We start from the raw sequence: 15598 nt of genomic DNA on the forward strand, positions 1-15598 counted from the left end.
CGTTCGTCATTGATCATTGATCCTTGTTCATTCTTCATCGTTCATTCGTCATTGACCATTAATCCTTGTTTATTCTTCGTCGTTCATTCTTCATTGATCATTGATCCTTGTTCATTCCTCATCGTTCATTCTTCATTGATCATTGATCCTTGTTCATTCTTCATCGTTCATTCGTCATTGACCATTAATCCTTGTTCATTCTTCATCGTTCATTCTTCATTGATCATTGTTCCTTGTTCATTCTTCATCGTTCATTCTTCATTGAGAATTGATCCTTGTTCATTCTTGACCAAGATGGTCAAGGTACAAGTGTCCAAGATGTCCAAGTCCAATCCAATGCAAGGGAATTAATTTTGTCCAAGTCTTATTTTGATCATAGCATGCACGGTCCAAATAAGTCATCAAATGGTTGTACTTTGCTAAGTATGACTAAGTACTTTGTTGAAAGTATAAATTAAAGGGTGTCGGTTACAAGGAATTAATTCCAAACAGTTTTGGAATACGAAGGGGCATGTTTTAAGGAGATTTAAAGCTGGTTTTTAATCTCATTTAAAGCTGCAGTTTTGGAATTCAAAGGGGCATGTTTTTAGGAGTATTTATGGCTGAATATTAACCTTTTTTAGTGGGGGTTACTAGGCATTATTGTAGGAGTAAAATGCAATAATAAAGAAGCTTAAATGGAGGAGTAAATGGGAGTTACCAGGCAAATGAATGGGCTGTTTTGGATGTTACTTTGCACACTTGAAGGAGCCATGTGAAGAGTTTAATTGCTGGCCATTTCTTCCCTAGTTTTAATCTTTGTTTAATTAGTCTTAAGTGTGTGTAATGGAGATTAATGTGGACATTGATTAGCCACTTAATTCTCTTTTATTTTGTTGTCTTTTTATTTTCTTTTGTGAATTTATTTAGGCAAGTGAAAGGTTGTAATTATTTAATGTAAGAATGCTATATATAGCATACTTTGATGAATGAAAAACACATCCAGAAATTTGCCAAAAAACTTGTGTTTTGTTTATTGAACTTGACTTGTGTTTAGTCAATTTTAATTGTCCAAATTTGAGTGTTCCAAATTTGAAGAGTAGTAATTTTGGTGAGAGTTCCCAAAGTTAAGACTTGTAGTTTGTGATTTGGTGAGAGTTCCCTTATCTAAACTACCCCAAGCAATAGAGTGAGAGTTCCTCTTTGCTATACCTTTAGCTTAGGGTGAGAGTTCCCCTAATTAATCTGATCATACTAAAAAAATATACCAAAAAACGTGTGACCCCTTTAACTTATCATTTTGTAACAAGGTTTCTCGTCTTGTTTACACATCATTTGGCGCGTCAGGTAGGGGAAGTTTTTCCATACACTTCCAAAGGGGTCGAATACCTACATATCATGGGAGAGAATCAAGATTTGAGGGTAGCTTTGGAAGCTCTCAATCGATCCATTGCTAGTCAAGAAAGGTTGGCCGAGACTAATGCCAATCTACAAGGGAATCTTGCTGCCTTAATGGCAAGACTCTTGAACGAGCAAGATAGGAGAGATCAAGATGAAGAACCTCCACCTAGGAGGGAGGATAGGAGTCTCAAAGTAGACGTCCCTTCCTTTGATGGGTCACTTGATCCAGAAAAGTACTTGGATTGGGAGAAATCCTTGGAAAGGTACTTTGAGTACAAGGATATTCAAGAAGAAGTGCAGAAATATAAGATAGCCAAGGTGAAACTGAAGGGCTATGGTGACAGTTGGTTGCAAGGGGAACAAAGGGCACGTACCCTTAGGGGTAAAGCTCCCATATCAACTTGGAACAAGATGAAGAAACGGATGAGAGACCGTTTCATTCCTCACAATTACAAGCAAAGCCAATATGTGAAGTGGAGTACTTTGCAACAAAATGGAGATTCCGTGGAAGACTACATCAAAGAGTTTGATAGGCTTGCCATTGTGTGTGAAGTAACTGAAAATGAAGAGCTCAAAATGGGGCGTTTTGTAGCTGGGTTGGATCAAGAATTACAAGACAAGCTTGAAGGTTACACTAACCTCACGTTTGTGGAAGCTTGCAAACTTGTGACCAAGTTTGATGCTAGGAGGAAAAAGAAGAAAACGCCTACCACTACTCCAGTGGTGCGCAAACAACCCTTCACCTTGAAGGAGGGTTCTTCCTTTAGCAAGTCAAATGAAGCACCTAAGAAAGACAAGAAAGACTTCAAACTTAGCGACATTGTCTGTTACAAGTGTGGAGGTAGAGGTCATTTCAAGAAGGATTGTCCTAACTCAAGAGCTTTAACAATCCAAGAGGTTAAGCTTATGGCCACGCAAAACATTAATTGGGAGGATTTTGAAACAGAAGAAGAGGAGATCGAGAATCCCAATGAAGAGGATGGGGAAGAAGATCATTGCTTTCCGGAGATGGAGGACAAAACCAATCTGGTTGTTAGGAGGGCATTGCAAGCACGAGTGGAGGAGCCTTTGGCGCCACAAAGGCAACACATTTTCATCACCAAATGTAAAATTGGTGACGAGGTATGTGATTTAATTATTGACGGGGGTAGTGAGGCTAATACTGTGTCAAAGACTTTAGTGTCTAGACTTGGTCTTACCACCACTAATCATCCACACCCTTACAAGTTGAGTTGGTTAGATTCTAATTCTAGTACGGGAGTTAGAAAGCAATGCATGGTTAGTTTTTCTATTGGTTCCTATCATGATAGTCAATTGTGTGATGTTGTGTCAATGGATGCTTGTCATATTCTGCTCGGTAGGCCATGGCAAACGGATAGAAAATCATTTCATGATGGATACCATAATACATACACTATAACTCACCAAGGGAAACAAAAAAAATTACACCCTTTACCACCCCCACGGCTTTCACAAAAACCACACAAAGAAATTTCTTTATTGTCCTTTAAAGAATTTGAGAGGGAGTTTGAAGGTGAGGGAGAGTTGTTCTTATTATATTCCAAAGAAATCCACGAAAAATTTGTGAGTCAAAATCCTAACTTGGCACAATTGATTAAGGAGTTTGAGGATGTTTTTCCTAATGAGTTGCCTAAGGGGTTACCACCTTTGAGAGGAATTGAGCATCAAATTGATCTCATTCCAGGCGCACCATTGCCAAATAAACCTGCCTATAGATGTAATCCTTTAGAAACTAAGGAGTTACAACGTCAAATAGAAGAGTTGATGGGTATGGGTTATGTGCGTGAGTCTATGAGTCCGTGTGCTGTTCCTGCTCTTTTGGTTCCAAAAAAAGATGGTACTTGGCGTATGTGCATTGATAGTAGAGCTGTTAACAATATTACTATCAAGTATAGGTTTCCAATTCCTAGGCTTGATGACATGCTTGATGAGTTAAGTGGTTCGAAGGTGTTCTTAAAAGTTGATTTGAGAAGTAGTTACCATCAGATTCGAATGAGGGAAGGGGATGAATGGAAGACAGCTTTCAAAACGAAGCATGGGTTGTATGAATGGCTCGTGATGCCGTTTGGTCTTACAAATGCACCTAGCACTTTCATGAGATTGATGAACGAAGTGTTGAGGCCATTTCTTGGCAAGTTCGTGGTGGTATACCTTGATGACATCCTTATTTACAGTCGAGATAGGGATGAGCATTTGAAGCATTTACTTGAAGTTTTCACTGTTTTGAGAAAACAAAAATTGTATGGAAAACTTGAAAAATGTGATTTTATGTTATATGAGGTCAATTTTCTTGGTTACATAGTTTCAGGTGATGGCGTGAAGGTGGATCCTAGCAAGGTTGAAGCAATTCAATCATGGCCTAGTCCTAAAACACTCACGGAGGTCCGTTCTTTTCATGGACTGGCTTCTTTCTATAGAAGGTTTATCAAGAATTTTAGCACACTCATGGCTCCTATAACTGAGTGTACTAAAAAGGGGGCGTTCGAGTGGACTCCACAAGCTCAAAAGGCCTTTGAAGAAGTGAAGGAAAAAATGTGCAACACTCCTATTCTTGCACTTCCAAATTTTTCCAAGCCGTTTGAGGTTGAATGTGATGCAAGTGGGAGAGGAATTGGCGCCGTGTTGATCCAAGAAGGGCGTCCAATCGCTTATTTTAGCGAGAAGTTGAGCCAAGGCAAGCTGAATTATTCCACCTATGATAAAGAGTTCTATGCAATGGTAAGAGCTTTAGATCATTGGTCACATTATTTGAGGCCACAACCGTTCATACTACATTCTGATCATGAGTCTTTAAGATTCATTCATGGCCAAAAGAAGCTGAATTCGAGGCATGCTAAGTGGGTGGAGTTCTTGCAAACATTTAACTTTTCCTCTAAATACAAGAGTGGGAAAGCTAATGTTGTTGCGGATGCCTTATCTAGAAGACATTCTCTACTTGGAGTGGTGGAAGCTAAGATTCTTGGTTTTGATTTGATCAAAGAGTACTACAAGGAAGATGGTGATTTTAATGGCGTCATGGAGAAATGTGTTCATGGAGTTTATGATTTATTTTCCTTACATGATGGTTTTCTTTTCAAGGGAAATAGATTATGCATTCCTAAGTGTCCAATTAGAAGTTTGTTGATTCATGAAGTTCATGGAGGAGGTCTAGCTGGTCACGTTGGGATTCAAAAGACAATGGAGCTTCTTCAAGCTCACTTTTACTGGCCAAAGATGTTAGCTACGGTTCATCATGTGGTTAGTCGTTGCTCTACTTGTCAAAGGGCAAAAATGGTGTTTCATAAGGGTCTTTACAAGCCTTTGCCAGTTCCCGAGAGACCTTGGGAAGATGTTAGTATGGATTTTATTGTAGCTTTACCTAGAACTCAAAGGGGTAAAGATTCAATAATGGTGGTTGTTGATAGGTTCTCAAAAATGGCTCACTTCATTCCATGTCATAAAACTGAAGATGCCATGAAAGTGGCTAAGCTATATTTTGAGGAAGTGGTTCGTTTTCATGGGGTGCCACGCACCATTGTGTCCGATCGAGATACAAAGTTCCTAAGTCATTTTTGGAAGTCATTATGGCGTCTCATGGGAACTAAGTTGCTGTTTTCTACATCACATCATCCACAAACCGACGGTCAAACCGAGGTGGTGAATAGAGTTCTTGGTTCTTTGCTTAGAACATTGGTTAGTAAGAGCACCAAGGATTGGGATGTTAAGCTTGCTCATGCCGAGTTTGCTTACAATAGGACTCCTAGTGCTACTACAAGGTATTCACCTTTTGAAGTAGTCTACGGGGTTAATCCCTATGTTCCTATTGATCTTATTGCTCTACCTCAAGATAAGTTTGTGCATGGAGGTGCAAAAGAGCAAGCCGAGTTCATGGTCAAGATTCACAAGGAAGTGAGGAAGAATATTGAAAAGGCCAATGAGACTTACAAGAAACAAGCCAACAAAAGAGTTAGAAACGTGAAGAACTTTGAAGTTGGTGACTTAGTGTGGATTTACATGAGGAAAGAAAGATTTCCTAGTCAAAGGAAAAACAAGCTCATGCCACGAGCTGAAGGTCCATTTGAAGTAGTGGAAAAGATCAATGACAATGCATACAAGGTTGATTTGGGTGGAAGGCATGGCGTCTCAAGTACGTTCAATGTGGGTGATCTTGCACTATATTATGATGATGAAGAATTGAGGGCAATTCCCTTTGAAGAAGAGGAGGATGACCAAGATGGTCAAGGTACAAGTGTCCAAGATGTCCAAGTCCAATCCAATGCAAGGGAATTAATTTTGTCCAAGTCTTATTTTGATCATAGCATGCACGGTCCAAATAAGTCATCAAATGGTTGTACTTTGCTAAGTATGACTAAGTACTTTGTTGAAAGTATAAGTTAAAGGGTGTCGGTTACAAGGAATTAATTCCAAACAGTTTTGGAATACGAAGGGGCATGTTTTAAGGAGATTTAAAGCTGGTTTTTAATCTCATTTAAAGCTGCAGTTTTGGAATTCAAAGGGGCATGTTTTTAGGAGTATTTATGGCTGAATATTAACCTTTTTTAGTGGGGGTTACTAGGCATTATTGTAGGAGTAAAATGCAATAATAAAGAAGCTTAAATGGAGGAGTAAATGGGAGTTACCAGGCAAATGAATGGGCTGTTTTGGATGTTACTTTGCACACTTGAAGGAGCCATGTGAAGAGTTTAATTGCTGGCCATTTCTTCCCTAGTTTTAATCTTTGTTTAATTAGTCTTAAGTGTGTGTAATGGAGATTAATGTGGACATTGATTAGCCACTTAATTCTCTTTTATTTTGTTGTCTTTTTATTTTCTTTTGTGAATTTATTTAGGCAAGTGAAAGGTTGTAATTATTTAATGTAAGAATGCTATATATAGCATACTTTGATGAATGAAAAACACATCCAGAAATTTGCCAAAAAACTTGTGTTTTGTTTATTGAACTTGACTTGTGTTTAGTCAATTTTAATTGTCCAAATTTGAGTGTTCCAAATTTGAAGAGTAGTAATTTTGGTGAGAGTTCCCAAAGTTAAGACTTGTAGTTCGTGATTTGGTGAGAGTTCCCTTATCTAAACTACCCCAAGCAATAGAGTGAGAGTTCCTCTTTGCTATACCTTTAGCTTAGGGTGAGAGTTCCCCTAACTAATCTGATCATACTAAAAAAATGTACCAAAAAACGTGTGACCCCTTTAACTTATCATTTTGTAACAAGGTTTCTCGTCTTGTTTACACATCAATTCTTCATCGTTCATTCTTCATTGAGAATTGATCCTTGTTCATTCTTCATCGTTCATTCGTCATTGACCATTAATCCTTGCTCATTCTTCATCGATCATTCTACATTGATCATTGTTCCTTGTTCATTCTTCATCGTTCATTCTTCATTGATCATTGATCCTTGTTCATTCTTCATCGTTCATTCGTCATTGATCATTGATCCTTGTTCATTCTTCATCGTTCATTCGTCATTGACCATTAATCCTTGTTCATTCTTCATCGTTCATTCGTCATTGACCATTGATCCTTGTTCATTCTTCATTGATCATTGATCCTTGTTCATTCTTCATCGTTCATTCGTCATTGATCATTGATCCTTGTTCATTCTTCATCGTTCATTCGTCATTGACCATTACTCCTTGTTCATTCTTCATCGTTCATTCTTCATTGATCATTGATCCTTGTTCATTCTTCATCGTTCATTCGTCATTGATCATTGATCCTTGTTCATTCTTCATCGTTCATTCGTCATTGATCATTGATCCTTGTTCATTCTTCATCATTCATTCGTCATTGACCATTAATCCTTGTTCATTCTTCATCGTTCATTCTTCATTGATCATTGATCCTTGTTCATTCTTCATCGTTCATTCGTCATTGACCATTAATCCTTGTTCATTCTTCATCGTTCATTCTTCATTGATCATTGATCCTTGTTCATTCTTCATCGTTCATTCTTCTTTGATCATTGATCCTTGTTCATTCTTCATTGATCATTGATCCTTGTTCATTCTTCATCGTTCATTCGTCATTGATCATTGATCCTTGTTCATTCTTCATCGTTCATTCGTCATTGACCATTATTCCTTGTTCATTCTTCATCGTTCATTCTTCATTGATCATTGATCCTTGTTCATTCTTCATCGTTCATTCTTCTTTGATCATTGATCCTTGTTCATTCTTCATTAATCAATGATCCTTGTTCATTCTTCATCGTTCATTAGTCATTGATCATTGATCCTTGTTCATTCTTCATCGTTCATTCGTCATTGACCATTACTCCTTGTTCATTCTTCATCGTTCATTCTTCATTGATCATTGATCCTTGTTCATTCTTCATCGTTCATTCGTCATTGATCATTGATCCTTGTTCATTCTTCATCGTTCATTCGTCATTGACCATTAATCCTTATTCATTCTTCGTCGTTCATTCTTCATTGATCATTGATCCTTGTTCATTCTTCATCGTTCATTCGTCATTGATCATTGATCCTTGTTCATTCTTCATCGTTCATTCGTCATTGACCATTACTCCTTGTTCATTCTTCATCGTTCATTCTTCATTGATCATTGATCCTTGTTCATTCTTCATCGTTCATTCGTCATTGATCATTGATCCTTGTTCATTCTTCATCGTTCATTCGTCATTGATCATTGTTCCTTGTTCATTCTTCATCATTCATTCGTCATTGACCATTAATCCTTGTTCATTCTTTATCGTTCATTCTTCATTGATCATTGATCCTTGTTCATTCTTCATCGTTCATTCGTCATTGATCATTGATCCTTGTTCATTCTTCATCGTTCATTCGTCATTGACCATTACTCCTTGTTCATTCTTCATCGTTCATTCTTCATTGATCATTGATCCTTGTTCATTCTTCATCGTTCATTCGTCATTGATCATTGATCCTTGTTCATTCTTCATCGTTCATTCGTCATTGATCATTGATCCTTGTTCATTCTTCATCATTCATTCGTCATTGACCATTAATCCTTGTTCATTCTTCATCGTTCATTCTTCATTGATCATTGATCCTTGTTCATTCTTCATCGTTCATTCGTCATTAACCATTAATCCTTGTTCATTCTTCATCGTTCATTCTTCATTGATCATTGATCCTTGTTCATTCTTCATCGTTCATTCTTCTTTGATCATTGATCCTTGTTCATTCTTCATTGATCATTGATCCTTGTTCATTCTTCATCGTTCATTCGTCATTGATCATTGATCCTTGTTCATTCTTCATCGTTCATTCGTCATTGACCATTATTCCTTGTTCATTCTTCATCGTTCATTCTTCATTGATCATTGATCCTTGTTCATTCTTCATCGTTCATTCTTCTTTGATCATTGATCCTTGTTCATTCTTCATTAATCAATGATCCTTGTTCATTCTTCATCGTTCATTAGTCATTGATCATTGATCCTCGTTCATTCTTCATCGTTCATTCGTCATTGACCATTACTCCTTGTTCATTCTTCATCGTTCATTCTTCATTGATCATTGATCCTTGTTCATTCTTCATCGTTCATTCGTCATTGATCATTGATCCTTGTTCATTCTTCATCGTTCATTCGTCATTGACCATTAATCCTTATTCATTCTTCGTCGTTCATTCTTCATTGATCATTGATCCTTGTTCATTCTTCATCGTTCATTCGTCATTGATCATTGATCCTTGTTCATTCTTCATCGTTCATTCGTCATTGACCATTACTCCTTGTTCATTCTTCATCGTTCATTCTTCATTGATCATTGATCCTTGTTCATTCTTCATCGTTCATTCGTCATTGATCATTGATCCTTGTTCATTCTTCATCGTTCATTCGTCATTGATCATTGATCCTTGTTCATTCTTCATCATTCATTCGTCATTGACCATTAATCCTTGTTCATTCTTTATCGTTCATTCTTCATTGATCATTGATCCTTGTTCATTCTTCATCGTTCATTCGTCATTGACCATTAATCCTTGTTCATTCTTCATCGTTCATTCTTCATTGATCATTGATCCTTGTTCATTCTTCATCGTTCATTCTTCTTTGATCATTGATGCTTGTTCATTCTTCATTGATCATTGATCCTTGTTCATTCTTCATCGTTCATTCGTCATTGATCATTGATCCTTGTTCATTCTTCATCGTTCATTCGTCATTGACCATTATTCCTTGTTCATTCTTCATCGTTCATTCTTCATTGATCGTTGATCCTTGTTCATTCTTCATCGTTCATTCTTCTTTGATCATTGATCCTTGTTCATTCTTCATTAATCAATGATCCTTGTTCATTCTTCATCGTTCATTAGTCATTGATCATTGATCCTTGTTCATTCTTCATCGTTCATTCGTCAATGACCATTACTCCTTGTTCATTCTTCATCGTTCATTCTTCATTGATCATTGATCCTTGTTCATTCTTCATCGTTCATTCGTCATTGATCATTGATCCTTGTTCATTCTTCATCGTTCATTCGTCATTGACCATTAATCCTTGTTCATTCTTCGTCGTTCATTCTTCATTGATCATTGATCCTTGTTCATTCTTCATCGTTCATTCTTCATTGATCATTGATCCTTGTTCATTCTTCATCGTTCATTCGTCATTGACCATTAATCCTTGTTCATTCTTCATCGTTCATTCTTCATTGATCATTGTTCCTTGTTCATTCTTCATCGTTCATTCTTCATTGAGAATTGATCCTTGTTCATTCTTCATCGTTCATTCTTCATTGAGAATTGATCCTTGTTCATTCTTCATCGTTCATTCTTCATTGATCATTGATCCTTGTTCATTCTTCATCGTTCATTCTTCATTGATCATTGATCCTTGTTCATTCTTCATCGTTCATTTGTCATTGACCATTAATCCTTGTTCATTCTTCATCGTTCATTCTTCATTGATCCTTGTTCATTCTTCATCGTTCATTCGTCATTGACCATTAATCCTTGTTCATTCTTCATCGTTCATTCTTCATTGATCATTGATCCTTGTTAATTCTTCATCGTTCATTCTTCTTTGATCATTGATCCTTGTTCATTCTTCATTGATCATTGATCCTTGTTCATTCTTCATCGTTCATTCGTCATTGATCATTGAATCTTGTTCATTCTTCATCGTTCATTCGTCATTGACTATTACTCCTTGTTCATTCTTCTTCGTTCATTCTTCATTGATCATTGATCCTTGTTCATTCTTCATCGTTCATTCTTCTTTGATCATTGATCCTTGTTCATTCTTCATTGATCATTGATCCTTGTTCATTCTTCATCGTTCATTCGTCATTGATCATTGATCCTTGTTCATTCTTCATCGTTCATTCGTCATTGATCATTGATCCTTGTTTATTCTTCATCGTTCATTCGTCATTGACCATTAATCCTTGTTCATTCTTCATCGTTCATTCTTCATTGATCATTGATCCTCGTTCATTCTTCATCGTTCATTCGTCATTGACCATTAATCCTTGTTCATTCTTCATCGTTCATTCTTCATTGGTCATTGATCCTTGTTCATTCTTCATCGTTCATTCTTCATTGAGCATTGATCCTTGTTCATTCTTCATCGTTCATTCGTCATTGACCATTAATCCTTGCTCATTCTTCATCGATCATTCTTCATTGATCATTGTTCCTTGTTCATTCTTCATCGTTCATTCTTCATTGATCATTGATCCTTGTTCATTCTTCATCGTTCATTCTTCTTTGATCATTGATCCTTGTTCATTCTTCATTAATCAATGATCCTTGTTCATTCTTCATCGTTCATTAGTCATTGATCATTGATCCTTGTTCATTCTTCATCGTTCATTCGTCATTGACCATTACTCCTTGTTCATTCTTCATCGTTCATTCTTCATTGATCATTGATCCTTGTTCATTCTTCATCGTTCATTCGTCATTGATCATTGATCCTTGTTCATTCTTCATCGTTCATTCGTCATTGACCATTAATCCTTGTTCATTCTTCGTCGTTCATTCTTCATTGATCATTGATCCTTGTTCATTCTTCATCGTTCATTCTTCATTGATCATTGATCCTTGTTCATTCTTCATCGTTCATTCGTCATTGACCATTAATCCTTGTTCATTCTTCATCGTTCATTCTTCATTGATCATTGTTCCTTGTTCATTCTTCATCGTTCATTCTTCATTGACCATTAATCCTTGTTCATTCTTCATCGTTCATTCTTCATTGATCATTGTTCCTTGTTCATTCTTCATCGTTCATTCTTCATTGAGAATTGATCCTTGTTCATTCTTCATCGTTCATTCTTCATTGAGAATTGATCCTTGTTCATTCTTCATCGTTCATTCTTCATTGATCATTGATCCTTGTTCATTCTTCATCGTTCATTCTTCATTGATCATTGATCCTTGTTCATTCTTCATCGTTCATTTGTCATTGACCATTAATCCTTGTTCATTCTTCATCGTTCATTCTTCATTGATCCTTGTTCATTCTTCATCGTTCATTCGTCATTGACCATTAATCCTTGTTCATTCTTCATCGTTCATTCTTCATTGATCATTGATCCTTGTTAATTCTTCATCGTTCATTCTTCTTTGATCATTGATCCTTGTTCATTCTTCATTGATCATTGATCCTTGTTCATTCTTCATCGTTCATTCGTCATTGATCATTGAATCTTGTTCATTCTTCATCGTTCATTCGTCATTGACTATTACTCCTTGTTCATTCTTCTTCGTTCATTCTTCATTGATCATTGATCCTTGTTCATTCTTCATCGTTCATTCTTCTTTGATCATTGATCCTTGTTCATTCTTCATTGATCATTGATCCTTGTTCATTCTTCATCGTTCATTCGTCATTGATCATTGATCCTTGTTCATTCTTCATCGTTCATTCGTCATTGATCATTGATCCTTGTTTATTCTTCATCGTTCATTCGTCATTGACCATTAATCCTTGTTCATTCTTCATCGTTCATTCTTCATTGATCATTGATCCTCGTTCATTCTTCATCGTTCATTCGTCATTGACCATTAATCCTTGTTCATTCTTCATCGTTCATTCTTCATTGGTCATTGATCCTTGTTCATTCTTCATCGTTCATTCTTCATTGAACATTGATCCTTGTTCATTCTTCATCGTTCATTCGTCATTGACCATTAATCCTTGCTCATTCTTCATCGATCATTCTTCATTGATCATTGTTCCTTGTTCATTCTTCATCGTTCATTCTTCATTGATCATTGATCCTTGTTCATTCTTCATCGTTCATTCGTCATTGACCATTAATCCTTATTCATTCTTCGTCGTTCATTCTTCATTGATCATTGATCCTTGTTCATTCTTCATCGTTCATTCGTCATTGATCATTGATCCTTGTTCATTCTTCATCGTTCATTCGTCATTGACCATTACTCCTTGTTCATTCTTCATCGTTCATTCTTCATTGATCATTGATCCTTGTTCATTCTTCATCGTTCATTCGTCATTGATCATTGATCCTTGTTCATTCTTCATCGTTCATTCGTCATTGATCATTGATCCTTGTTCATTCTTCATCATTCATTCGTCATTGACCATTAATCCTTGTTCATTCTTTATCGTTCATTCTTCATTGATCATTGATCCTTGTTCATTCTTCATCGTTCATTCGTCATTGACCATTAATCCTTGTTCATTCTTCATCGTTCATTCTTCATTGATCATTGATCCTTGTTCATTCTTCATCGTTCATTCTTCTTTGATCATTGATGCTTGTTCATTCTTCATTGATCATTGATCCTTGTTCATTCTTCATCGTTCATTCGTCATTGATCATTGATCCTTGTTCATTCTTCATCGTTCATTCGTCATTGACCATTATTCCTTGTTCATTCTTCATCGTTCATTCTTCATTGATCATTGATCCTTGTTCATTCTTCATCGTTCATTCTTCTTTGATCATTGATCCTTGTTCATTCTTCATTAATCAATGATCCTTGTTCATTCTTCATCGTTCATTAGTCATTGATCATTGATCCTTGTTCATTCTTCATCGTTCATTCGTCATTGACCATTACTCCTTGTTCATTCTTCATCGTTCATTCTTCATTGATCATTGATCCTTGTTCATTCTTCATCGTTCATTCGTCATTGATCATTGATCCTTGTTCATTCTTCATCGTTCATTCGTCATTGACCATTAATCCTTGTTCATTCTTCGTCGTTCATTCTTCATTGATCATTGATCCTTGTTCATTCTTCATCGTTCATTCTTCATTGATCATTGATCCTTGTTCATTCTTCATCGTTCATTCGTCATTGACCATTAATCCTTGTTCATTCTTCATCGTTCATTCTTCATTGATCATTGTTCCTTGTTCATTCTTCATCGTTCATTCTTCATTGAGAATTGATCCTTGCTCATTCTTCATCGTTCATTCTTCATTGAGAATTGATCCTTGTTCATTCTTCATCGTTCATTCTTCATTGATCATTGATCCTTGTTCATTCTTCATCGTTCATTCTTCATTGATCATTGATCCTTGTTCATTCTTCATCGTTCATTTGTCATTGACCATTAATCCTTGTTCATTCTTCATCGTTAATTCTTCATTGATCCTTGTTCATTCTTCATCGTTCATTCGTCATTGACCATTAATCCTTGTTCATTCTTCATCGTTCATTCTTCATTGATCATTGATCCTTGTTAATTCTTCATCGTTCATTCTTCTTTGATCATTGATCCTTGTTCATTCTTCATTGATCATTGATCCTTGTTCATTCTTCATCGTTCATTCGTCATTGATCATTGAATCTTGTTCATTCTTCATCGTTCATTCGTCATTGACTATTACTCCTTGTTCATTCTTCTTCGTTCATTCTTCATTGATCATTGATCCTTGTTCATTCTTCATCGTTCATTCTTCTTTGATCATTGATCCTTGTTCATTCTTCATTGATCATTGATCCTTGTTCATTCTTCATCGTTCATTCGTCATTGATCATTGATCCTTGTTCATTCTTCATCGTTCATTCGTCATTGATCATTGATCCTTGTTTATTCTTCATCGTTCATTCGTCATTGACCATTAATCCTTGTTCATTCTTCATCGTTCATTCTTCATTGATCATTGATCCTCGTTCATTCTTCATCGTTCATTCGTCATTGACCATTAATCCTTGTTCATTCTTCATCGTTCATTCTTCATTGGTCATTGATCCTTGTTCATTCTTCATCGTTCATTCTTCATTGAGCATTGATCCTTGTTCATTCTTCATCGTTCATTCGTCATTGACCATTAATCCTTGCTCATTCTTCATCGATCATTCTTCATTGATCATTGTTCCTTGTTCATTCTTCATCGTTCATTCTTCATTGATCATTGATCCTTGTTCATTCTTCATCGTTCATTCGTCATTGATCATTGATCCTTGTTCATTCTTCATCGTTCATTCGTCATTGACCATTAATCCTTGTTCATTCTTCGTCGTTCATTCTTCATTGATCATTGATCCTTGTTCATTCTTCATCGTTCATTCTTCATTGATCATTGATCCTTGTTCATTCTTCATCGTTCATTCGTCATTGTCCATTAATCCTTGTTCATTCTTCATCGTTCATTCTTCATTGATCATTGTTCCTTGTTCATTCTTCATCGTTCATTCTTCATTGGTCATTGATCCTTGTTCATTCTTCATCGTTCATTCTTCATTGAGCATTGATCCTTGTTCATTCTTCATCGTTCATTCGTCATTGACCATTAATCCTTGCTCATTCTTCATCGATCATTCTTCATTGATCATTGTTCCTTGTTCATTCTTCATCGTTCATTCTTCATTGATCATTGATCCTTGTTCATTCTTCATCGTTCATTCGTCATTGACCGTTAATCCTTATTCATTCTTCGTCGTTCATTCTTCATTGATCATTGATCCTTGTTCATTCTTCATCGTTCATTCGTCATTGATCATTGATCCTTGTTCATTCTTCATCGTTCATTCGTCATTGACCATTACTCCTTGTTCATTCTTCATCGTTCATTCTTCATTGATCATTGATCCTTGTTCATTCTTCATCGTTCATTCGTCATTGATCATTGATCCTTGTTCATTCTTCATCGTTCATTCGTCATTGATCATTGATCCTTGTTCATTCTTCATCATTCATTCGTCATTGACCATTAATCCTTGTTCATTCTTTATCGTTCATTCTTCATTGATCATTGATCCTTGTTCATTCTTCATCGT

The sequence above is a fragment of the Amaranthus tricolor genome, chromosome 13 (assembly GCF_026212465.1).
Source record: "Amaranthus tricolor cultivar Red isolate AtriRed21 chromosome 13, ASM2621246v1, whole genome shotgun sequence".
Taxonomy (NCBI): Eukaryota; Viridiplantae; Streptophyta; class Magnoliopsida; order Caryophyllales; family Amaranthaceae; genus Amaranthus; species Amaranthus tricolor.